The sequence below is a fragment of the Gallus gallus genome, chromosome 1 (genome assembly GCF_016699485.2).
Source record: "Gallus gallus isolate bGalGal1 chromosome 1, bGalGal1.mat.broiler.GRCg7b, whole genome shotgun sequence".
Lineage (NCBI taxonomy): Eukaryota > Metazoa > Chordata > Aves > Galliformes > Phasianidae > Gallus > Gallus gallus.
Genome location: NC_052532.1, coordinates 70954799 through 70980733, shown reverse-complemented (window position 1 = coordinate 70980733; position 25935 = coordinate 70954799). Strand labels below are relative to the sequence as shown.

Below are 25935 nucleotides of genomic sequence, written 5' to 3'. Positions count from 1 at the left end.
TGTATTTGTCACCATGCAAATGCACAGCAAGTTGGAAGCAGGTTTGGATTTCACACTACAGATCTAGTGACATGACCACAGATCTGTTATCCCCACTTTAAATAAAAGTTTCATCCACACATGCTGGCCCTGACAGGTTTCTATATTTATCTGTTCTTATTTTAGGAGGCCTGCAAGAGAAATGTATAGATTACAGATGTGGTGCTCCTTGTTTTAGCTCCTTGTTTCCTATAGGGATAGTTGTTTTGGGATAGGATCCCAGCCTAGAGCTGTTTGCTGTTAGGCTGCCAAATAGGGCTGCAATCATTGCCAGTGCTCTGCTTGACTTAGATTGAGCGGTTCACAGGCTCTGAGACAGGAAAGGAAAATTCCATCACGAAATAGCTGATTTAAAGTGCTGTGTCCCTCAGTGACAGTAAAGAGTATTTGCTAATACTAACACAGCTTTCAGAAAGAGAATTGAAGTTCAGCTTTCAAAACATGTTTTTGCTTGGGAAAGGGGCCAAATTAATCTTCTCCATCGGTTCAAAACTTCAGTGAGTTTTGGACAGATAACCAATTCTGATTTGGCAGCTAACACCAGCTTTGCAAAATGTGAGTTGTTACAGAGAGGAGGAGGAGGGTAAGAGAGTCCAATGACATATCCACCCCTCTCCTGTATACGGGGAGAGTACCAAGCTGCAAACACACTGATATGTCCCTCAGTCACTGGTGGGATTTTGCTTGTGTTAGGAATGGCTGTGCAGGAGGAGGCTAGGAAACAATTCTGAAAAAATAAAAAACTTCAGTCAGAGCTTTATTTGTAAGTAAAATTTACATTGTACACTATTTTGACAACTAGAATCTGAACAAACTCCCCTCCACTGACATGCAATTTCAGCCGATAGCACAATATGTAGAGATAGCTAAAACAAAAAGGAAAAGCAAAAAGCCACAATGCCAATATTTAGCAGAGATCCGAATAAAGACCATTCTTGAGGTCCAACATAAACTAATTTCCATAAAAAGAGGCTAAAAAAGGGAATCATTCTATCCAGAAATTTAGTTCCTACTGAAGAATGATCTTCATTTGCAGTGGTTAAATACTCTCAGCATTTCTGTGTGTTTACATTTGATAACACTCAGTAGAGATAAACATATTTAATATTTGAAATGTAACTTAACACTGGACATATTAAACATATTAAAAGAGATTTGTAAGAAAGAACATTAAAGACTATTATTAGCTCCAGCTGCAAATATCCAACACGAAGGACTGCCTGAATGTGAGTTAATTGCCTTCAAAATGGCAGGCCTTATTTAAAACCCTTTCCAGAGGATGCCTTTCCACTGATTTCAGCAGTCTTCGGGTCAGGCTTTCTTTTATTAGGAAGAGATGTAATTTAATAGTGGGAGGAAGAACTGAAAAGCCAGACGCAAATGTTTCCTTTGCTTTATCATGTCAGGCAAGGTTACTCAGTGTAATCAACAATCAAGATTTGGCACATCTTAACCACCAGAAAATGAACATCAGATGCAGGAAAACATCTTTGATACAAGATCAAACTAAATGGAACAGAATTTCAGATGGAGAGCTGGGGCTTGTTCCAGCTACTAAATTCACCTGAAAGATTTCTACATACTTCAACCAGTGCTGGCACTAGCTGCTCTTTTCTCTGTTAGAAGCAGTGGAGATTTTGCCACTGACTTCACTTAAGGGAACATTAAAGCTGTGTGTATTGGCATAATTATGCAGATAGGCGTTTCCAAAGGAAACAAGGATCAGATGGCTACACGAGTTACATCAGTTTTTTAAAGGACAATACTATATGTGGAGAAGGATAATGGATATTTCAGTATTTCTGATAGAGAAATCCCAATTTTCTTCTTAATTTAGCACTCCAAATTTCCTATGATGAAGTAAGATTGCTACCAATGACAATAAATCCTTTTTTTTTTTCCTGGACATAACCTAACAGATACAAGTAATATGATGTCTAATAGAAACAAGGCTACAAGAGATGCATCAAATACTGGTTCCTTTTTATTTTAATTTTTACCAGTGTGTTGTGGCTGCTCAGTTATCACATTAGTCAGTTTACCTTTATAGTGCATCCTTCCAAAGCATGATTTAATCAAGTTGATTTAAGTTTCCTAGTACCCTTCACAAGCAGGAAAATCACATGATAGATTAGGCCCAAGTGGCCTATCAATTTATACCTGCACACATGGCCCTACCAAAAAAGGAGAAAATCACAGTAGCAACAGCCCTCGGCAGCCCATCACAGATGAAATTTCTATGAGAGGAGGTCTGTGATCAAAGGCTGCAGGATTCATCCCTCCAGGGATCCGGCACAGCTGGGTCAGGCCTTACCCCTAGGGAAACTGAGGAAAGAAGTCACGTCTGTCCACGTTGCATGGGAAAACCAAAAGGAAAAAAAAAAGAAAAAGGTCTGTGAAGAGCTGTGTTTAAATCAGTGGGAAAGAAAAGAGCCAGATGGATAATATCTTAAGTTTAGGCTCATCTTACAAACTGAGCCCATGTTGTCAGTGGATGAAAGTTGTTAGCAGGGTTTCTCTCTTTAGGCTACTTCTTAGTGACTACGAGGCCGCTCCAGAGGGGCCTCGCTGTCTTTTCACCACTGCTACAGTCTGAAGAAGGGAACAGTGGGAAATATTTGCAGAAGACATCAGCCTGATTAGCGTGTTTCAATTAAACTAAATAGCCAAGAAGTTCCAATTAGTTTCAAAAGTAGAAGTTGGCACCAGGTAAGCGAACGAATTTGGCCCTGCAGACCTTGCTGTTCTACATAAACAGGCTGAGTAATTCTCAGTTTCACTTTCTCATTCATAACTGGCATGGATGATTTACCTAGAAGGAAGGATGAAAACCATCTTCTGCTGGCTGCAGGAACACCAATGGACACATCTAATGGGCATGTTATCACTCTGCACTGCTTTCTAGGTCTCTCTTACATCTTTTGACAGATTTAGGATGATGTTTCATGTTCTGGTGAAGTTGTTTGGGTTGTTCATGCTGTTTCACTTGTTTGTGAAGTTACTTGGGTTCTGGGGTATAAAGGAACATCTGATGTTCTGCTTTTCCCTCTCAGCATTAACCCGCTGACGTTGAACTCAGATATGTATTACACTCATGTTTAAATCTTCTCTATTTCTTGTCAGTTTATAAAGATTTCTCATTCATTGTGTAAAGATGCTTTGAAAAAGCCATCACCTTACTAACACTGCCATGAGTTGAGCAAGCAATCGTCTTTAGAGGGAGCTTCAGCAGGCTGCAGAGTTGTGAAGTGACTCTGCTTCAAGGAAGCACAGAAAGATGCATGAAGGAAGAAAGGAAGAAACCTATGTCCAACCTTCTGCTTAAAGCAGGGATGACAGTGAGATCAGACCAGGCTGGTCAAGGCTTCACTCAGCTGGGTCTTGAAAGACTTTGAGCGTGAAGACTGCACAACTACTAAAAAAAAGCCTGTTTCCTTGCTTGACAGACCTCATGATGAAAAGGTTTTTATTTATATTCAGCATGAAACTCTATTGTTTCAACTGACATTCTCCCTCTCTCATCCTTCTACCATTCACCCCTGTGAAGAGCCTGGCCCCATCTTCTTGATGCCTTGTGGGCACTAGAAGGCCCTCAATTGCCTCTAAAGACACCTCTCCACCTATGACTACCAATGACCACCATTGCTTCTGAGCCTGACCACCCAATCATTTTTTTCTGCATTTATTTAGCCACCCATCCAGACTGTAAAGTCTTCACTTACATACTACACCATTGTGGGAGGCAATGTTGAAAGACCTTGCTAAGGTGACATCCACTGCTCTCTCCCATGGCATGTCTTGTGACTTTATCACAGAAGTCAAGATCAGTCAGGTATGATCCACCTATTCAGTACAATCTCAGCTTTTTTTTTTTTTTTAAAGGGCCGGGGGGAACTAAGTGTGTTTGGCATCAAGAAGAAATCCATACCTTCTCTTAAAGCTGGACTTTTACCATCAAATAATATAAAATATTCAATGATTTATAAGTAAAATACACCTCAGAGCTCTAGAGAGAGCCACCAGCAGTGAAGCAATGACTAAAGGCTATAAATAAGACCACAGGCTCAGCATGCTTGAGAAACAAGGAATAGTGGAGATCAATAGCTACCTGAAGACTACTAAATTTGATGCCTCAGCTGTTGATGGCCCTGGCACAGGACCGACTGCACTGTTACCACATCCACTGGTTCTGCTTGGCCCGTGCCAACTAAAACTCTTCCAGATAATTCCTGGCCACAGTTTGGCAGCCAAAACATCCCAGGAACTGTTCCCAACAGGCTATTTGCATGAAAACATTCTGTTTCAGGGACCAAGAGTTTACAAATGTGAGTGTGGGCTGTTCCGTGCCTACTGGCCCCAGAGCCCAAAACATTCCCAGGCGCGTTGAATCAGCTGCTACCTTCTGAGTGACTGCAAGGCTTTCCCTCAACTTATTCAGATGTGACTCTGTTCTCATCAATGTGTGCTTCTTTCACCCATTAAGGTTTCATAACTAAGGATCAGTTACATCACATGTGAATTCTAGGAGGAAAACTCATGCTGATACAATCAAGCCACATCAGCTTGCACCTGTGTGCATTTATGAACATGAAAGCTTCTCCACAGATAATTTTTAATGCAAGCTTGTACAGCATCTGGCTTGATTTTGTTTCATCATAAGCATGAATAAGCACCGTCATGTAGCATTTCTTCCATTGTCTGAATAGTATTGCTAAACTTATGATACCGAGATCCATTCAGAGAGTTAAATACAACACAGAATCACACAGAATCACAGAATGGCCTGGGTTGAGAAGGACTTCAAAGACCATCCAGTTTCAACCCCCATGCTATGTGCAGGATTGCCAACCACCAGACCAGGCTGCCCAGAGCCACATCCAGCCTGGCCTTGAATGCCTCCAGGGATGGGGCACCTACAACCTCCTTGGGCAACCTGTTCCAGTGTGACACCACCCTCTGAGTGAAAAACTTCCTCCTAATATCTAACCTAAACCTTCCTTGTCTCAGTTTAAAACCATTATCTCTTTTCCTATCACTATCAACCATGTAAACAGTCATTCCCCCTCCTGTTTATACACACCCTTCAAGTATATCCTTCATCCATGAACATGCTACCCTCACTGATATTCACACAATGCTGAAAATCATGAAATTACATGTTAAGAGAACTGGCTGCTAATACAAAGTACAGTGACTTTCTCCAGTCAGGTCAGGGTGCTATTTCAGAGGCACAAGAAATACTCAGTCCCATTAAGGGTCAGTGAGAATTAGCCACCCGACTCCATGCAGTGTCTTGCAGGCTTTAGAAAGAGGGATTCAGAGACCACGTTAGGATAAAATTCCAAGTTCAATACATGGCTTAAAACATTGCTCATCTGTTAGGTGTGCTCATGTTTATCTAGTCACTGATTCCTGCAGCTCACCAAGAACACTGTGTTCCACAGATATTCCAAGTATCTCCAGCAGACCAGTGCTCTTTCACAGGAGGTAGGACAGTAAGGAACAGATTAGAGTCAAAACCTGCCCTTAGAAATAATTGAAGCACCATAACCAAGATGGTGAGACAAAGCTACAATAAGATCACAGTTTTTGTACTGCATTAATATTGTTGATAGCTAAATAGATCCACAGATGTGCTGAACCATGAGACACGTAAACATACAAGAGGAAAGACATATTTTGTCAGTAATCTTTACGTAAATTTAGCACAAATATGAAATCAACAGTAGTGGGATATGGCTTAAATTAATACATTGTCAGTTTTCCATAGACAAAATAGCTGATTTCCTGAAATCTAACACTTTTGTATTGAATGAGTAGTTTTATTCATAACAGTGAGATTTCTATTTTGACAAACCTGGTGAAATCTTTTCTCAATCAAGATACAAGGACGAGCAGAAGATTACCAGCTTTCGGTCATAATCTGGTGTCCCACCAGGGGATGTGCAGTGAAACTGTGGGGTGCAGAGGTCCTCGAGTCACCCCTGACTAAGAGAGGACAAGCATGGGTTTCAGAAGAATCCAGCTGTTTTTGTAGAAGCACTGCATCTGCTCTCACTCCTCAGAAACGTGACAGCAAGTTGTGCTTGCTTGCTTTGCTTCTCACTATTTCCCTGCTGGCTTGCCCTACCAAAATTATCAGGATCACAATAAAAAATGCCACAGCATTTCACCCCAGCCCAGATATGCCTTAGGCCTAGAAACTGGACTAGGCTGTTATCATAAAAACACAGATCTCTTAAATACATAGCAATTACTTCTGTTTGTATTCAGTAACTCCTCCAAATCTATCCACCTGTCTCTTCAACTTACAATGATGACTCACTGATAATGTTAATGAAACATGAGAGGGCTCCATCAGTTTGTGAACAACTGGGAAACAGCAACTGACTACAAAGACATTTTCCATCCTTTTTTTTTTTTTTCAACAGATCAGTCAGGTTTGTATTATGGTCCCTGCCTGCATGACATAGCTCAGACTAGGAAGTGTCTGTCTTCCAGGTTTTTAATCAGTCTCCTTGAGATTCCAGATGTGCCAGAACTGCTGCTTTTGCAACTGTCATGATGAACAAAATCACATGTGTTGAATGAGGAATGAGACTTCTTGGTGTTGGCCTTGCCAGTGGAAGTTTGTAGGCCTGGACAAGATGCTGTTTTTATACTTAAATAAATGGTTTTGTACAAAGAAAGCAGAACTGCATCTATTCTCAGAAAATCAAGCGCTCTCTGGGTTCTGAAACTCCTTTAGATGTAGACTGCAGTGTGAAGCACAAAGGGAAAGTTAATCAGCTGGAAATGGGGCAAAAGGTAATCATTCTCTGCAGTAATGACTGTACCATTTTCAGTCTTGTAATGTATAAGCCAAAAACAGGACCAGGATGCGGAATGCCTTAAGAATCTGAGCAAAACAAAGTTTAAGATCAGGTATTTGTAGATGTTTCCACACCCTTAATATAACAGATACTGGTAAACAGAGTATCCATCATTCATACCCGGGGAAGATGCCACCTACCCCAAACGTTGCTGGTATTTTTCTTAGATGTATGTATTTTTGCTGGCGTTTCAATAAATGTACTTCTGGCTGTTCAAAGCACACAGAATTTACTTTGCATTGGCAAAGTCTAGGCAAAAAAATAATAATAAAATAAAATTAAAAAATCAAGACTAGGAAAGAGCATATAATCATATTCCTTTATGTTTTGTTATGATGTCATTTAAAATAACCTTTTAAAATTTATTCATGTATACACACTATATTATTTGCAAAGGCATATAGAAAAAATATGAGATAGAAGTGCCTTCGACTTTCCATCGACTACAAAGGGAGCTTAGATGTTCAGATCATCTGTCAACATCTATCCCATAAATGTTTAAATATGGACAGACAAGAATGTCATTGATTATCTGGTTCCTTTCTTCTGTAAAACTGAGGCTAGATGAATGGTGGTCTACCAGGAGGAACATGAGCCCAGGCAGTAAGCTGTTGGTTGTATACAGGCAATGGAGAGATGGAAAACTCTTCATCCTTAGTCTGCAAGCAGCTGGGAGGTCAGGGGTTGGTTTTCTTGTATTCAGAATCCTTCACTTTCTATCTTGAACTGTTGTAATGCATTGTCGTATAGGCTTTCCAAATCCTCTGTCTGCTTTAACTTCTGAGTGTTGTATAAATGGCAATTAGTAAAAAAGGAGTATAAAAAAGATGTGCTCTGGAGATCAGAATAGTCAGTGAGCAGATACCAGTGACTTCAGCAGGCACCGGATCACACTCTGTGCCCTTAAGTCTGTTGGAAGTAAGAACAAAACTGAAATGTTTTGCAAAAGAAATAGCTTCCTATGCCAGTGTTAGAAAGCCCCTAGCATGTGCCTGTTCAGTAAATGCAGCTCTTTGTGGAACAAAATTAAGAACTTCTATGCCTGAAAGATAAAACTGAACAGAAACTCCTTGTGGGAAGCTTTCCAACTATTTATGGAAAGCATACAGGGATGATTAATATCAAGCTTCCTCGGTTTGTTGTTTTCCAGATTACTGTGCTTTTTTGTTGTGTCAGTGCATTTTCTGGGACTTGCCTTTCGTTGTCCTTTTCTCACAGTGGCATCACCTGAAGGTGTCTTTCCTTGATGCTAGAGCATTACACAGCTGCCCTTGGGAACATCAGACCTTGCAAATGTCACTTACCAATAGAGTTTAAAATGTCATCAGCCGTCATGGAAGCTGGGTTGTCTGAAGTCAACATGAGCAAAGTACTGGGCAAGTCTGTGGAGGACAGCGAGGCTGCAGGCCAGACTCATATCATACTAACATAAAGTTAGTACTTGCTGGCTTTAAGAGATTCCTGAGTGATAGGACTACAGATGAACTGGTAGTCCTATTCTGTGATGTCTCAGAGTTTTATGGTGGAATCATCCACATATAAAACTACAGACTCAGATGTGCAAGTAGAAGTATTCAGACTACATTAATGATGAAAATTATATTTTAGGTACAGATCTACTAACTACGAAGTAGTCCAATTTTCCCTTTTTAAAAATATATTTTCACGTGTCCTCTACCTTCTTGAACTTTACGTATAAAATAGCTTTTACCATATTAGAAAATCATTAAATTTAATTAAATTAAATGCTGATTAAAAAAATGGTATGTATTTGGTTTCAATTAATACAGTTCTTCTGGCCACCACATAAAAAGCTCTTTTTTGGCTAGTACTTCCCTTGCTTTCTCTTCTCCAACCCAAAAGCCAGAGTGGGATCGCTGTATGTTTAAATGTGGTCTAGCATGTAAAGCACAGATATAGAGCAAACAAGAACAAAGGAAAAAAGGGAGCAAAGACTGTTTTGAAGATAGCTCAGAAAATCGTTGGCACTGCGGCTTAAAGATGTATCAACAGATTTTGCTGTAGCAACCCAGAGCTCCAGGAAGCTTGCAGTACCTGGACATACGTGTTGTCTGATGATAACACATTTTACCAACAATTTCTGTGTTCCTGAAGTAGATATAGCATAGGAGTCATGCACAACTACAAAGCTGAAGTTACTGAAGAAGTTATTATGATGTGATATAAATGTGTTAAACAAGCTTTAGTTCTACGTGCTTACAAAGTATGGATTGTAGTTTTATTTTTTGTTGTGTTTTATTGAATTAAAATTTGTTTTGATTTATGCCCTCTAGAATGTTCCCCTAATGAAAGTCATCGTTTCTGTCTTCCTATACTATCAGCCAGAAAATTGATCTTGCTCTTGTTGGATTTTAAAGAGTAGGTGGAAGTTCCTCTGACTACTAGTCCCCCAAGCCTAGAATTTTTAGCATTCGATAACTTTGAAATACAGGGTACAGTTGACCTGTGAAGAGAGGTGTACCGGAATTGTACAATTACATACAGATACCATGATGTTGGGGAAAAGCACACAAATCTGATTCTCTGCAGTCATCATTTTGTTGAAAGTCAATCAAAGAAACAGTTCCAAATTACCGTCTATCTTTGTCACTGCCTCTGCATCAGAAGAAGACCAAGTACTCCCTGCTGGGGAAAATATAAAGTGAAAGGTTTAATTCTAATAATAGCACCACTAATAATAGATAATTTATGCTACTGTAATAAAAAATGAAAGGGGCTGAAACTAGAGCAGCAAGTGGCAATCAAGTTACTTGAAGTTTGATTTGTTCATGCAGTCACGAGAGCAGAACAGAGAGTGGAAAGCTGAACTACCAGATATTTGGACCACTCCAGGCAACGAAATCTAATGCTGAGCATCCTCATCTATTGCTTCTTTTAGCTGTTAGCATGTTCCTAGTAAGGTGCAAGAGGTGAGATCATTTTATCTGCTCGGAATAATCTTCCAAAGGTACATGAGGTTGTACAGTATCAGAAGGATCTTTCAGTAAATCTTAGGTAATTAATGAAATGTTAACTGCTACATATATTTTGTAAATAAAATCCATACCTAGAAAAGTAAATGTAAGGCTAAGTGCTTAAAGTTAAGCATCCTTTAAGAAAGAAATATTCACAGCTTCAGTTTTCCTGCCCATAAAATCTCATATATCTGTTTTCTAAATAACTACAGGATGTTTAGATGGGAGTCTCGACATTAGGGCATAATAGTGCTATTTTCAGTGTCTCTGCACACAATACTAAGTGTAATGCTTCCAAAAACATGCCCTGTCTACTATACTGCAGAGTCAAGTCTGATTTTTAAAAAAATAAAGCAGAATGAGTGATCAAGCACACACTACAGCTGTGCCACTGGGTCAGTAAGTGAGAAGTTAAAATAAGAAGTTCATTCAATAAAATATTGATTCTGGAAACAGATTACAGGAAATCATACCGTACCACTAACTTAATTTATGAGTATTTATATTGCAGGAATTATACCAATATATCAAACAGAATGTCTTCAACCTTAGTTCAAAAGAGAATTTTATCTCTAAGCTTTAACAACAGGACTGAAAATAATTCAGATTATATGGGCAGCATTTTAGCAGCCCATTTTCATCTTCTTTAAAAGCAACACTCTAATGCATGATGGTTAAGGATCAAGTTGGGATTATGTGGAGAATGTTAAACGTATACCAAATAATACATCTGTTTTGAATAAAATATGCTACATACAGTTCCTGTTCATTTTTGTTCAACTCTTTGCTGTACGTGTTGTAGCTGCTAAGTGAAACCATGCATGAGACAAATACATCACTTAAGCAACAGATTGCTCATCAATTGTCTGACATTTTCTGAAATACGTGAGTTAAAAATACCTGGGGGCAAAGGTTTTCTAGGCAGAAAAAAACCTGCTTCACATACTCTTGTGGCTCATTCTTTGATATCTGAGCTTTTAGGTGCTCTACCATTGCCTCAAGGCAGGTGTAAGATCACTTCCTCCATGGTGGGAAAGCATCAGACCTTATCACATGTGCTCTGCCCAAAAGCTAGTCTGACTCAGGACATGTTTGCTGACCTGTCGGTCTCCAGCCAACAAACAGGTTGCTCCCAGTAGGACAACCACCAGTGCAATCTTTAATTGCTCTGTCTTGTGGCTTTAACGTCAGTATGAAGCAAACAGTTTTTCAGAAAATAGAATTTCTGTTCATTTAGAAATTCTGATATTTTGATATAAATATAAATATATTTGATTGGCATACGAAACTGAAACATCTCCATAAAGTACAGATTGTCAAAATCACTAAATTTGACTCACTAATAATTTCATTTCAACAATGTCAAAACATGACACTATATTGAAGTTAAATAACTCAGTGACAAAATCTGCACAGTAATGTTCTTCATACCAATATTCAAAACAAAAGAATCTTTTTAAACTCACTGAAACAACTGTTCAGCACTTCAGGTCCTTGCAGGAGCAACAAAAGAAGACCTCGTGAAGCACCAGAGAGGGTTGTTCAACACAGGAGATCTCTTCCTTCTCTGCTCCCTGTTCCATGCTGGCTGACCCTTGTGTCCAGGCCTGTTAACCCAGATCCCTAAACATGGACCTTTAAGATCTTAATCTCAAGGGCAAATGTTATACAAATCGCAGCCTATGCATGCTTCTCTTAGAGGAACAAAGGCCCTCTGAGAAGATTCTGAGAAGGTTGTCACTGGGCCTGTGGCCAAGACCCTCCTGAGGACAGACCAGAGGACACAACCAGCCCCAGCAGTGCAGGCTACCGAGGAAGGTCTGCCACCACCTTCATTCCCCTCAACGAGTCCCCAGCAGAGATGGTCTGTGGACTAGTGGGACTGTCATGAGACTGAATAGTGCTCAGCTGGCACACTTTATGAGCAACTACTGCACCTCACACAGCTTTCCCCGTAGGCTGAGGCCTACCTTGAATCACACTCTTTTGCCTCAAGTGACTTCTGTAAGGAGTTACAGCTGATCCTGCAGAGCTCCTCTGCCTTAAGAGCTTCCCCACTCACTTCCCACAAACTACAATGGCAGGCCCCAGCCATACCTGGCCAGCAGGCTTCCGCATTGGGCGACCCAAAACAATTGCATGAGCTCATATTCTTCTCACTCCCTTTCTCAGCAAGTAGACCACAACATGGCTGCCCCTCTTATCATCAAAGGAGACTGTCACTCCTACAATCACACAGCTGATGGGGAGCCCCAGCTGGCCAACTCATACTCCAAGATAGTTCCTTGATCCTCTGGGAACAAAAAAAAGGAGAATTCTTTGTGGAATAAGAAACATGCATACATGTACAGAGTTTCTTGACCCACAACACTTTCCATTATAAAGGAAACTGAGTATATGTGAATGCCGTATGCTCAGCTGAAGTCACTCTTCCTCTTCCCCCAGAACTTGCTGAATTTCAGGCAGCATTCTTCCCCTTTTCTCCTTTCTGATACCCTCCCCCTCTGCAGCCTAACCTTTTTGTCTGCACAGGAGTTCTCTGTCGGGCTCCTCTGGGGACAGAAAGAGAGGGTACTTAGTTTTTCATGTGAGAAAAAGGAGTAGAAATGGCTACTGTGAGAAGCCTAGAGAGGAGTCTAAGATCAGTGCAATTGTACAAAGATGCTTGCTTCAGAAAAGCTTCACTGAGGAAATAAGCATATTTTCTTCTCATTGAGTGTTTTAAATTCTTTTTGATGCCGTCTACTTCCTGTACTGGAAAACAACAGTGAATAATCAGTCCCTCTTTGGTTTCTTCACTCTGCTCACTCACTTTTCCTGTTTTACTCAACAATGATATCTTTTTCATGCCAAAGTCCATAGGCCAGTTGATTTTGGTCAAAGAGCATCACAGCCACATTTCTTTGTCTGCCAGTATTGCAACCAGTCCAAGTCTTCTCCTGTTCATGTCAGGAAGAAAGAGTAACCAAACAAGTCTGCACACAACAAAGGGTTTGGGAACTGCTGGATCCCAGGAACACGACCATCCCAACATCATCAGGTACCAAGGACAGATTGCTTAGTAAAAGCGGAGTCATCACCTGTCATCAAGGCTGATCCTGGACTGACGTTCACATATTTCTTCACTAGTGTAATACCCTGTGACTTTCTGATAACCTAAGGCAGATGCGTGTGATGACAGGAGAAATACTTCGAACCTGATATACTGCTGTATTATTTTTGGGACAGACTTTTACTGTGATTGTGAAGCAGTGAGAGAGAATTAATACTGTAGTATCTGCTAAACACCAGGGCCATTTACAGTCTCACTGTGATCTGTCTGCAGACCTCTCTACTACAGGTAGTAATCATCCTAGAGTAGAATTTTATCATTAAAAAGCTACCATTGCAAGGGCATAAATGCTCAGTGATTCTGAGGCAAAGAAAACCTCATCACAGTAGATGTTTCTGCTGCCAGTGGAAACGGGCATAGACAAGAAATGTAATTTCAAGAAAAAACAAATGATTTATGGAGCAGGAACTTTTCAAAGGGGCCTGTCTAGTCCAAACTACAAGCCTTGCCAGCAACCTTCAGTGCCTTCGCAGCGTCCTGTTCTCAGCATCTTTTTTTTTCATCACTGTCCTCACACAAGGTACATCTAAACTACTGTCCTAGGTCAGCTTCAGACACAGGATTTGTCTGCAGTTGCCGTCACTGTGAGCATTACACCAGCGCACTACAGTTCTGCATTGCTAGCTGCCAAGTGAAGGAGATGTGCTGTTGTGATCACAGTAGGCCAAGAAAACAGCAGGTTAATCTGGCAGCAGCTTTCTCCTGGCAGCACAGCTGTGTCCACACTAGGTACTTGCTGGCTGAGCTCCAGAGGGTAGGTGTGATTTTAATTTTTTTTTTCTTTTCAATCTAAGCTAACATACTTGTATGAGCAAAACTTTCTAAAGGTAGGGTCTGTGAGGAAAGTCTCCAACACTGATCTAAAAAGCAGTTACCTCTCCATGTATGAACAAGCTTGCTTGCACTTCAGTTCCAACTACAATACAATTAACATATTTCCTCCAACAAAGAGCACTGGAAAGAGCAGAAATCACAGAAATGTCTAAACTGCTTTAGTTTTCCTTGAAGCAGCTTCTTATTCTGTTGCTGCAGGAAAAACACAGGATTGCGATCATCACTGGAGCAGAATAAGCTTCAGCTTTGAAGAGCAGACTAAAAAACCCACTGTTTTCAGAACCTGCAGAACCACTGCCTTGCAAAGTCTTTTTAAAACAAGAGTTTAGCTAATTAGTAGATGTCCTGCTTTCAGTTTTATTACAAGGCTGGGGAAGTAACACAAAATTAACATACATTTAGAAATGAATCAAGACATTGAACATTAATGCCAGATTAAACGTTTACTTGTTGACATTTAGTATCTTTTTGCTATAGGACCTCATTCACCTTGGAGGAAAAAAAACATTTTTGCAGGAAGCATCTAGAAGCTGGAGATCTCATGATGCTTGATAAACAGTTTGAGTAGTGAAACAAAGTGATGTGAAAGGGCATTTTCGTGTACCTCTGTTAAAAGTGATTTTTTTTTTCTTCCTTATACATGGATTAATCCGGTATTTTATTTTCAAACAGTGTATCCATCATAACGCACAGAAGAGTCGGATATAAGACTAGTCAGTAAGGGAAGAAGAATAGATAAGCAGATAATGTGTCATCCCAACACGTGTCAGCCTCATAACACTTTACTAATCTCTGTTTTGAACCGCTGTCGGCAAGTGCACCCTCCACTCTTAACACTGTTATTAAATGCATTACAGCCTTTTCTTTTTCTGATTCACTTGATTTTAGAAGACAGCAATATTCACTGAGAGAAATTCCGTAACATTTGCAACAGATGCCATGAACCAGGACTAGTCTGATATCTTAGGCCATGTGCCATATACAAACGAGAAAAAAAATGTGCTAATGCAGTATCAACACTGGTCATTTTGCATTTTATAAATCAGGAAAATTATGACATCAGGAGACATAGAACATTGTTAAAGTCATATTCCTGAAAAAAAAAAAAAAAAAAAAAAAAAAGCCTATCTTTTGCATTTCCTGCCTAAAAAGAAAATAAATAAATTGAAAACTTGAAACCTTCATAAAATTTGCAACATGGGGCATTTATAATAACTTGATAAGTGTTAAGTAAAGTTAAATTCTGCTGCCAAACATCAAGGTTGCCAAGTTAACACTGACTTGCAGAGAACCAGTATCATCATGGAGAATTTTTCCTGGATAATAACGTATTCACTGCAAATGCAGTTTTCATAAATCAAAGCAATCCTTAACTCATGTAAAATCTGGCAAACAAATCTGAACATTTTTCTCAGTAAAGGAAATCCTTTGGCTCTATTACTTCAATAAAAGATGAACAAGAACATGACCCCACAGGGCAAAGGTTCAGGCTTTTGCCTTTGGGCTGGCATGTTTATTTTGCACTTTCTGTTCCAAAATCACTGAAGATGAGATTTGATCATTTTGTCCTTTAGTTCACCTGGTAGCTTCTCTCTGAACCACTACTGGAAGGACAGGGGAAAACAGGAATAAAGAGAACTGCCATCTACTCCCATTCATCTGGATAAATCACCATCTCTTTCCATTTTCATTTTTGAAGCGACCAGAAACGTTTTACAGAAGAAAGTACAGTACAAATTACTAAAATGTTTGGGTTTGGATCTACCTAAAACAGTATTTAAAAACTCAAGATGGCTGATGAAATCAAAATATCACCTATTCACCTTTTTAAAATCAGTACTGCATTTTCCATGTTCCCTTGCAAAATCATGTCCCGCAGAATTCTGCTACGTTCATAGAAACACGAAGTGATCAAACACAGCCATGAAGCAAAGATCTCATTGCAATATTGTGACAAGGAAGCAAAAACAATACTAACGATCAATAACTAAGAGAATTATTACACACAGAGCCTATCTTTTTCCGCAAAGCACACACTACATGTGCTGTTGGTAACTTACTCAGCACATACAAAAGCATATTTTTATCATCTGGAAAGTTTCATTTCAGTATATCATACAAAAAAGTGCAGTCAGCAGCTGAACTGTCCAGACCAGGTATATAATGATTGGTCAGACCCTGACCAACCACCTCTGCTGCATCCAGTCTCTCCAAGCACTCCTTTCCTGACAGCACTGGGAATTAATCCCAGATGATCCAGATTAGGGGGAGCTCTGAAAACTAGATTAGATAACGCTCCCATCTAAAATATAAGAACAAGAAAATTTGATTAGTATATTTTAGAGGCTTCTAAAACAGCCGAGTCCATTTAAGTGATAAAAGAAGGTTAAAGAAACTCACAGCAAGCAACAAAAAAGGGGCCTTGCTGAGAAATTGCTTTTCCAGTGTTAGTGAATGTCTTATACATCTCACTGTTTTCTTTTCTTTTACAACTTTCTCATTTTAGACCTCTTAAGAAAGAGCTGACTTAAAGAAAAAACCCTTCCCAAGAATCAGCAATAATCTCCTGAGGTTGTTTTAGGCAATTCTAATTATACTGTTTCCTCTTCACATTGGATAAGGATCTTGGATAGTGTCAGAGATTTGGTATGTGCACAAAATCTTGACCTTGAAACACTAAGTTGTCATAGCTACTTTCGATGGCTTCTAAACATGGCCAAATTCATAGCACTCTCCTTCTGAAGTTTAAAGGCCTCTTTCATGAAACATGGTTTCAAAGCGTTTCAAAGCAAATCTTGCTATTTTGCCTATCCGTATATTTACAGCTGCTATTTTACCCTAGATCTTCATTACTTTCCATTTTCAATGCAAAAAAAGAGAAGCTGAATAAAGTCTGAATTGTAATTGCTGAAAGAATAACAGAGATCATTGATTCCAGCGGTGACTACAGAGTAGATTCATAGCAGAGAAGATAAAAAAGAGAAATCTAGAAAAGGGATATTATTTTTTAACAAGCTCTTGAGCAAGGTCTATTGCCATAAAATAATGTCATTGAAATTAAAAAAATAAAAATAAAAATAAAAAAATCCCAGCTCAGTCGGTTAGGTCTGCTCTGAGCAGGACATTGGACCAGATCACTTCCAAATGTTCCTTACAACCTAAACCATTCCACAGTTCTAAAGAAACTGAATTTTTTCTTATAAATATACTTGTTCGAGAGATTAAAAGAGATTTTAAAATCGATACTGACTGAATAATTGTCACTATTATAGCGAAACAGCTTGTAAATACTGAGAATAGTACTTCAGTAATACAAGTAATGCAAAAAATACTGATGCTGTGGTTTGATCAAACGAGTAAAGTCTAGGCGTAGAAAATGTAATGTATGAGTCTTTCAAAACATTTTCCCTAAGCTTTCCCACGGATGAAAGACAACCTTTTGATCATGCCCATCACTGCTTCTTTTACAGTTTCAGTCCTCTCCTTGCATTCCAAAAGACCCGAGGAAACAATGTTGTTAAATACAACATTTTATGAATGCTACACAACAAAGACCCATTGGATAAATGTAGGAAATGTAGGCTTAATGTGGGATATGCATCACTCATAAACAGTGATTAATTTTTATTGCCTTGTTGGTTAAGCATTACAACTGTTAGCAATTTTTCACCAAAACAGGAGACTATTTTACCATATTTTTTTCCTCTTACTCCACTGGAGTGCACTGGAAAGTATCAGAAATGTAGATGGAGGAGCATTTTTGAATAGAGGTGTTAGTGCTCATAAATTCACTCTAAGAGAAACTTGCTGTAAACAAACAGTAAAATGCAATATGAGGCAGACACTAAAGGTAAATTAGTAAAGTTTTCCACAGTGAAGTAATGAAAATAAGAATACTTTGGCAGCTTTCGTTTCAGATGCATGTTAGATGCGTGTTAGGTGAATAAGTATTGTTGTTTGTACTGTTTTTTCTCTTGCATTTGTATTCCATAGCGATGCTTCAGGGTTCCAGTGGCAGATATGAACATAGCTGGGTAAGGTACAAAACAAATGCAAGGATGAAACAGTTGTTAAGACTCTTCTAATGCCAGTGCACGAGTGCAGGTCCAGCCTTGCATTACCTATCTGAGCTTTCTATACTCACTTTCATTCCACCCAACCTAATATCCTCAGAGGAAATCTCTTTTTCTTTCAAGGAAAAATTTAGAGTTAAAATAGACTATGTTGCATTAATTTGAACTACAAATACAGTATTTTTTCCTACAGCTGTTACAATACATCCATAGAGTTTGCTGGTAAAAAATGAGGTCATTTGTATGCTTTTGTTTATGTGCAATCACGCAATCATGGCATTGGTTTTGGTGGGTAATTTTGGCAGTCACCATGCCCGTCCCTGGGTTTCCCAAATGTTTTCAGGTGAAGTTTGATTTTATGTCTCCATGCAAGTCTGAATCAGCAGCAATTCAAGACGTGGATAGCACAACTGGCTGCAGTTTACTAGCCATAAATATTTATGCGCACTCCTCTCAGAGAGAGACTGAACTGCTTTCTGTGATTATAGGTAGTTATCAGTAGAGACATTCTGGAAGCAGTTAGACACCTCTTTCACTCCTCTTACTGGAGGAAGCAAGCTGTTATTGACTGACAGGGTTTTGAGCTTCTGTTGATAGCTGTCCTTTAGCAGTCAGGATGACTTCTCATTTCTCACACATGAAAAGATTATCTATGTGGTACCACCACGGGTCAAAGGGATAGCTGGTAAAGGTAGTCATCAAGATCAGGCCCAAAGCACAAAGAAAAGCTTGTACTATTGTCAGTATTTTCTATTACCTCTGCTTTTATGAAGACTTTGTTAGTAGTGTGTTTTTTTCCTCTGAAAAAGCCACAGTTTAAACCTTCCCACAAAAAGATGCCATTCCTTCATATGTCCCTCTAGCTTGAAATCATTGGCTTTGATTTCCTTTGTAGTACCCCTTCAGACATCTTTAGGACATACATTTGTCATAAGGAGCAGCAGAGATTTCCTGGGACAATAAAAGTGCAGAGACAAGAGAGGTATCCCTTCTCACCATGAGTGAGTTACTGATACCCCTCACTCTTCTTCTTTCCTGTAGTTTGTTTGTTTGTTTCTTTAAGTGTGTTTCTTCTGTTTTTGCTTTATTTGTTTTGGTTTTTTTTTTTCTTTTTAATGACCATCGACTTGAAAATGTTTGTTAGAAAGGCCTGTCTTTCCTCAGGTGGAGGCAGCTTATCATCAATATTTGTACAGTATTTACAATTGTTGGCCATTGCACAAGATGCTGTAAGTACACCAACAGTTCTTCTCATGGAAAGCTTACAAATAAATGTCTGGCAAGAGACCACAGTTAGACACACAAGACAGACATACAGGCAGGCACTAACACAGACAGAAAAGAGAGACTCTCCCGTCACTTAAGATAAACTCAGCCATTAATGAATCACTAATAAGACTTAAATGACTGTACGACTGCTATCCAGTTGTTTACCAAGCCAAGCTAACAACAGGGAAAAAGTAATGACAACTTTTTCATGGAAGTTGTGTTTCTTTCACTAGATGAGAAGACAGAGTACTGGCAGGTCATCACAGCTGCTCTGGAGCAGAGAATTTTAGCTTTGAGCCCAGCAATCCTAAGTGTACCAGGAGAAGAAAACCTCTCTGTCCTTCCCAGAGGACTATATTTTCAGATCTTTTTTCTGCAGTCCTTTTACAGAAACCTCATCAAAGCCATGGTCAGTGAGAGAAGAAGATCCAAAGATGAGAAGTTTCAGTTGCCTGAGGTCCCGCAAGTGGAAGCCTTTGTAGAGGAGATGCCATTTCCCTCCTCCTTGCCCTGCCTTTCATATAGAACCGTGGTAACTAGGGAATATTTTGAGTTTAGCTTAACTGTAAGCAAATTCTGTGCTATACTCCAGCAAGGCTAAGCTAAAAGTCTTGATGAGGAAATGCTGCTGGAAAACATCTGTGCTTTGTTTTATGCAACTGAGGAGTTAAAAATATTTTTATAAATACTATAATGTATAAAAGCTGTGAACAACCAAATGAAGTGTCAAACTTCCAAGTTGTATAAATGTATTTGTCTCTCATATTAGTGAACGCTATTTGAACAGAAATGGCACATTGTAACAGCCTAACAAGAAGCAGTCTTTCTGATGACGTTTAAGACTTCTTTGCTCCACTGTATGGAAATATTTAAGACCTAAAAGATTTATATTACAATATAGCATTTAAAATGGTTCAGCCCTGTTCCCAGGAAAGTCAAAGAGACTTTTTACCATCAACTTCAACGGAAACAGCATAAGAACAAAGATACATTTTTATTTGATATTTTTTTCCTATTTTACTCTAAGAGACAGCCCTCCCCTCCCACCCCCAAAAAGTTACTAATTTCTTTATCAAACAGAAGTCATTGTCATGTCCAGAAAATAATGTCAGTTGAGACCTCTCTCCAAATAACAGTAAGTGGGATGAAAATAGCAGATCTCTATGCAACACTGGGCATGGTGAAACACTGTACTTCTACCTTCATGTTGGAAAGCTTCAATCATCTTTTAGAAGCCTTTCCTACAATATCCAACATACTGCCATCCTTGTTCTGCACTACCTTTGAAGACTAAACTCAACATGAACTAAAAAGTGATAACATCTGATCCTTTAAAGCACAAGTTAACGGCATTTGATCCATTTTTTTAATGATAGATGCCAAATTAAATGAGATAAACTATGAAATATGACCATTAATTTCTAAAATATTTTTTCTTCAAAAATGTAAATAATATAAGGATAAACATCATTTCACTTCAACTTTTTTTCCACCTAACTCCAGTGTTTAATTTTTTTATTAGCTTTTATTTTCTACTTTTTTTTTTAATAAAGTTTTTATTGTGCATTTTACATTTCCATTGAGCCTTGATATGGGAATTGTTAAAGCATATTTGTCTCCTTGAAAAAAAAGTAACAGGAAACATGGAAATGTCGTGTCTTAATATTTAGCTTCTTCTTCCTTCATCTGATACTTTTAATTTGCCTTTCCTCTGTCTTACGCATTCATTCTGCTGCTATTCCCTAAGTATTTATGTGGTAGCAGAATTTTCTCTGTAGTGTCCTCCACTGCATTTTAGTGGTGTATTTTCCCATAAGTTTGACAGACATCTCTTAACATACCAACTACATCAGGACAGCAGTTCTCAAAGTGAACAGCTATCACTTCCATAGACTGCTCAGCTGTCTATCTTTCTAACTGCATCTCCTTGATGTATCTGAATGCAGGCATTTATCTCAAACTGCTGCTTTTCAGTCATTTGTGTTGGCACATCTAGATACCAAAATGAAGAAAAATATAGGGACAGAAAATAATGGCATTTCTCAGTTAGTTACATAGTTTGATGTATTTAAAGAGAACTAAAGGAAAACTAAGCTTTCAATGAAGACAGTGAGCTGGGAAGTTGGTGACTTTTTTTAGTTACTAGCTATTAAGAAATTAATTTTCCCCCGATCCCAGATGGTAAAAATAAACCTCTATTTCTCTTCCCATTTTTAAGACAAGTTATTTAGAATTATAAGCTCAGTTGGAAACTATCTGTTGTGTATATGTACGGTGCCTAGATGGGTTCTTGATCTAGATCATTACTGCTAAATGGAGCAAATATATATTGGTCACAAATGAAGAAAAGACACAGGTTTTCTAAAGGATATACTTAAAAAAAGAAGTTGTCAGAGCATTTTTTAACATGCTAGTATACTTCATATACACAGGTCACCTGATATGGACCTTCAGGCCTGTGTGTTCTTTTCTCCTCAGTGTGTAAGTAGGGAGTACTTTCTGCAATGCTTGCATTGTGGTATTTACATGAGCATACTTCAGAGAGTAGATGGAAGGGTTACCAGATAGCCATTTAAATTGCTTCCCATGTATTTCAAGCAGTGAATACTCTGCGAGTCAACTTCTCATCTGAATCCGGATTATGATGTTTGGAAATGGATTTCTGAAATAAATAAATATGATAATGATAAGGATTTGCCCACCTGCTCTTTGTTATCATTTCTGCCCAGTATTTATACATAAATACATACCATAGACATATGCATAAAACAAATTACACTAAAAAAAAACCTTCTAGATTGCATCCCTGATTTTTTTTTTACGGTGAATAATCAACCCAAATTGCCATAAAAACTGTGTGAGCAGCAATATTTACATATGCAGATAAACAGAAGGAATGCTTTCACCATAACTTAGTGTTTCTAATCCACTGTTTCCATAGTCTTCCATAACCTCCTGAAATATGTGTAGTCTGGGCCAAAGTCACTCTCATCCTACAATCATCCTACAATCCCCACTGTTCGAGGCCTTCGGCCTTGCAGCTGTTCAGGAGCAGGCACAAGGCACAGCGCAGTGTCACCAACGTGCACGTGCTGTATGATGAGGCTGACAAGGACCCAACACCAGCGATCAGAGCTGGTAATTGAGGCATGGAAACAACATCACACACATATGCGATGTACCCACCTCTGTTCCAGTTGCCACGGGAAACCTAGCTTTGAATTTCCTTGTGTCTCAGCGTAAAAAAAGCTGGGAGCATGCAGCATCAATACAGAGGGCCTGGCTTTGCACCCCTTGGGCACAAACCTAAATAATACAGGTGTCGGAGTGAAATCTTTATGAGTGTTTACTCCTTTGGTGTTGTGCTTCGTTGCTGCTCTGTTTGAAGAGCCCTAAGTGACCCTTTAAGCTTCAATGCAGCCAGACAAACTTTTATCCCAGACAATTACGAGGGAAAACACGGTAATGTCACGCAAACGTGATCCAGTGACTTAATTAGAACCAAGTTAGCTGAGACAGAGAGGAGCTGTAAATCTCTTGAGGCTGATGGGGGATGTTGAGGGAGGGTGAAGCCCTTGCAGCACTGCGAGAGCACGCATGGGGGGGGAAGAAAGAGAAGAAAAAAAGAAAAAGAAAGAGAGAGAAGGAAGGAAAAAAACCCTTTCAGCCAGAACAGAAGAGCCGAAAGAGTTAACTCGCAGCCGCAGCTCTCGCAAGGCAGCCCTCGCCAGCGGCCTGGGAAGCAGCCCGGCGCCCTCTGGTGCAGGAGAGCAGCAGCAGTGGAAATTTCCTCTGGGAAGCAGCTTTGTTTCGAAGTTCAGACGGATTAAAACGACCCTAAAACGTGCCGGCGGGACGGGACCGACCTCGCTCTGCACCCGGACGGGGGAGCCCCGCCCGGAGGTATCTTGTTCTGGGGGTGCTGCGGGGGCTTTCTTCTTTCTCATTATTTTATTTTGATTTTTTTTTTTTATGTTTTTAATTTATTTTCCGCTTCGGTGCTGAGCCTCACGTTGAGGTGTGACGTCAAGAAAGGAGCACGGAAAAGCGGGCGGTAAATGCCGAGCTTAGAGGCTCCTTCAGAGCCGAGAGCTCCGCAGTTTCCCACGGCAGGAGAACCTGAACGGGCGCCGGGCAGAAGCCCCTTCTTCCCGCATGACTCCAGTACTAAATGGGACGATGCACAAAAAGGCAGCCTTGGTTGCAGGCAGCAGTACGTTGCCACTGAAGAAATCTGCACAGCTGTAGGAAAGACCCTTATTTTAGCGCCAGGAGAGCAGGAGAACCGTGTGCCATCAAGCTGAAGGTGCCGATTTCGCACATTTGTAGTGTAAACCGGAGCAGGAAAAAAAAAAAAAAAAAAAAAGCAAGTAATTGTAGCTGAGATTAGGAAGCAGCACACGCACAAACGCCTACCTACGAACTGCCGAAACGGGAGAGCAAACTGCAGGGTTATCGTTTTAAGTACCAGCTCGGGAAATGCATTACGTTCATCATTATTAATAATAATAGTTATAATAATAATAATAATAATAAAAGAAAAAGAAAAAGAAAGAAAAGGATGAAAAGAGAGAAAAGGGAGGGGGAAAGGAAAAGGAAAAATAAAAAAGCAGTGCTGTCAGTAGAGTGGAGTGCATCGAAGTAGCTCCGCAGCTCCTCTCTCGCAGCCGTCTCCCGCCCCTTCCCAGCACCTCCAAAAGCGGCCGGTCGTGCAGCAGGCAGAAGCGCCGGGCGGTGGCGGCCCCGGGTCGCTGCGGTGCTGCCCGGGGGGCTTCAGGTCGCCCTGCTCGTACGCGTCCCGCCCGGCATTCTCCCGCGGAGACAGCGGGCGGCGGGTTGCAATCTCACCTAAGGATAAAGTTGGCTGAAAGAGAGAAAGAAAGAGAGAAAGAGAGAAAAGAGAGAAAGAAAGAAAGAAAGAGAGAAAGAAAGAAAGAGAGAAAGAAAGAAAGAAAGAAAGAAAGAAAGAAAGAAAGAAAGAAAGAAAGAAAGAAAGAAAGAAAGAAAGAAAGAAAGAAAGAAAGAAAGAAAGAAAGAAAGAAAGAAAGAAAGGAAGGAAGGAAGGAAGGAAGGAAGGAAAGAAAGAGAAAATGGAGTGTGTGTGAGTGTGTGCGTTATTTCTAAATAGGTGCTTTCACCTCTCTTCTGATTACTTGAGAAACTTTGGAAAATGAGCGGCATATCCCCGACGTCCGCTCTGCTTTTGCTCACCGGCTGAAATGCTGAGACTTCTTCCAGAGACACATTACGCAGGGAAAGAAAAACAGAATACCACATACGGACACGATTTCTCTCATACGAGCCAGCAGAATGCTGCTATCACCGCGCGGGCGGCACCGCACACCTGGCCCGCTGCACAGAGACACTGCTCTGCTATTCCGGGGTCCCCAGCGGGCTGCCTAGAGAATGGGAATCGGAGAAAGGGGATCGGTTACATAATGAAATGAAATGAAATGAAATGAAATGAAATGAAATGAAATGCAAAAATAAAATGAAAGTACCCACTCTTCAGCCAGCCAAAGCACACCGTCGCTGAGTACATGTAGAAAGGGTCGCATGCAGGCGGGCTTGTCCTATTAATGGGACACAGGAAGAGACAGAAGAGCGAACGCGTGTCCTGGAGATAACGTGGGATGTTATTTGGGCAATAGATTAAGAGCTGGAGATCAGCAGCAAATGTGCTGGTACTTCGCGTTAGTGTTTCCTAAAGCAGCGTCCCCGCTTTGCTGAGCGCCCTTTCTTGAGGGAGGGAAGCGGAGTATTGGGAGGCGGCTGAAAAATGCGGGGAAAGAAATAGAGATGACAGCTCCCGCCGGGAAGCGAATCAAAGTTATAGACTGGAAACGTGCGGCTATCACGGGCTGCTCTTCAGCGAGCGGTTGGAAATCATAAACATATAAATACAGAACTAATTACGAGACCACACCGGAGTTTATCCAAAAATGTCTGGGAAGTAACAGAGCCAGCTCTTGAGGGACACGGTTTAGCGAGAACCATTGGTGAAGGGCGAATGGTTGGACTGGATGATGCTGTGGGTCTTTTCCAACCTTAGCGATTCTACGATTCTGTGATTCTATGAAAGTGTCGCTGCCTCTCGGGGAAGCCCGTCGGTGCCGGAGGATTGGCAGCCGAACGCCAAATAGGGGGGAGAGGGAGAGGGAGGGGGAGCCGATCTCCCCACGCTGCGAAGCGCAGCGCGACGCGTCCGTAACAATCCCAATCCGTTGCGATTTGTGTCGTTCAGGGATACGAAGTGTCGGTCGTCACCGCAGTTGTTGAAACCCGGCCAGCGGTACGCGATCGGGGTGTGCGCATTGCTCCAAGTATGACCTCAAGAGTTGGAGAAGGAAGCACTGTAGGTAACAACACTGCGGTAGTCATTCATTTTCTTTAAACAGAAATAATTGATTTCGAATGAACTTTTCTCACAACAGAGATTTCGCAAAAGAAGAACTCGGTATTTTTACTTACAAGTACTTTATATATATATACACACACATAATTCGGACTTTTCTTTCATTCCTCGCTTTGTGCCCGTGCTTATTACCATCCAGTAGGATTTCCAGAAGAAAAAAACACTGCACAAGATGACGGGCGCATAAAGTGACCAAACTCGTGCAGGCATATACGGGAACAGGACGCGGCCCTGGGGGAACGACTGCTGGGTGCTTCCACAAAGAGCCGCTTTCCTTTCCCTCTCTCCGCTCAGCCCTAATCGCACAGAGCGGGGCGGTACCTCAGCCGCAGGGACGAGACCTGCA

The 25935-nt window shown here is 40.4% G+C and overlaps 1 long non-coding RNA gene across 1 annotated transcript; it reads right to left on the bottom strand.

Annotated features, from left to right (window-relative positions):
* Positions 1 to 17419: 17419 nt before the first annotated feature.
* On the bottom strand, positions 17420 to 24749 carry LOC124417677. Its single transcript, XR_006934339.1, has 3 exons — positions 24680 to 24749; positions 24386 to 24573; positions 17420 to 21836 (listed from the first exon to the last, which is right to left on the bottom strand). It is a non-coding gene; the product is annotated as an uncharacterized LOC124417677 (long non-coding RNA).
* Between the last annotated feature and the right edge of the window lie 1186 nt (positions 24750 to 25935).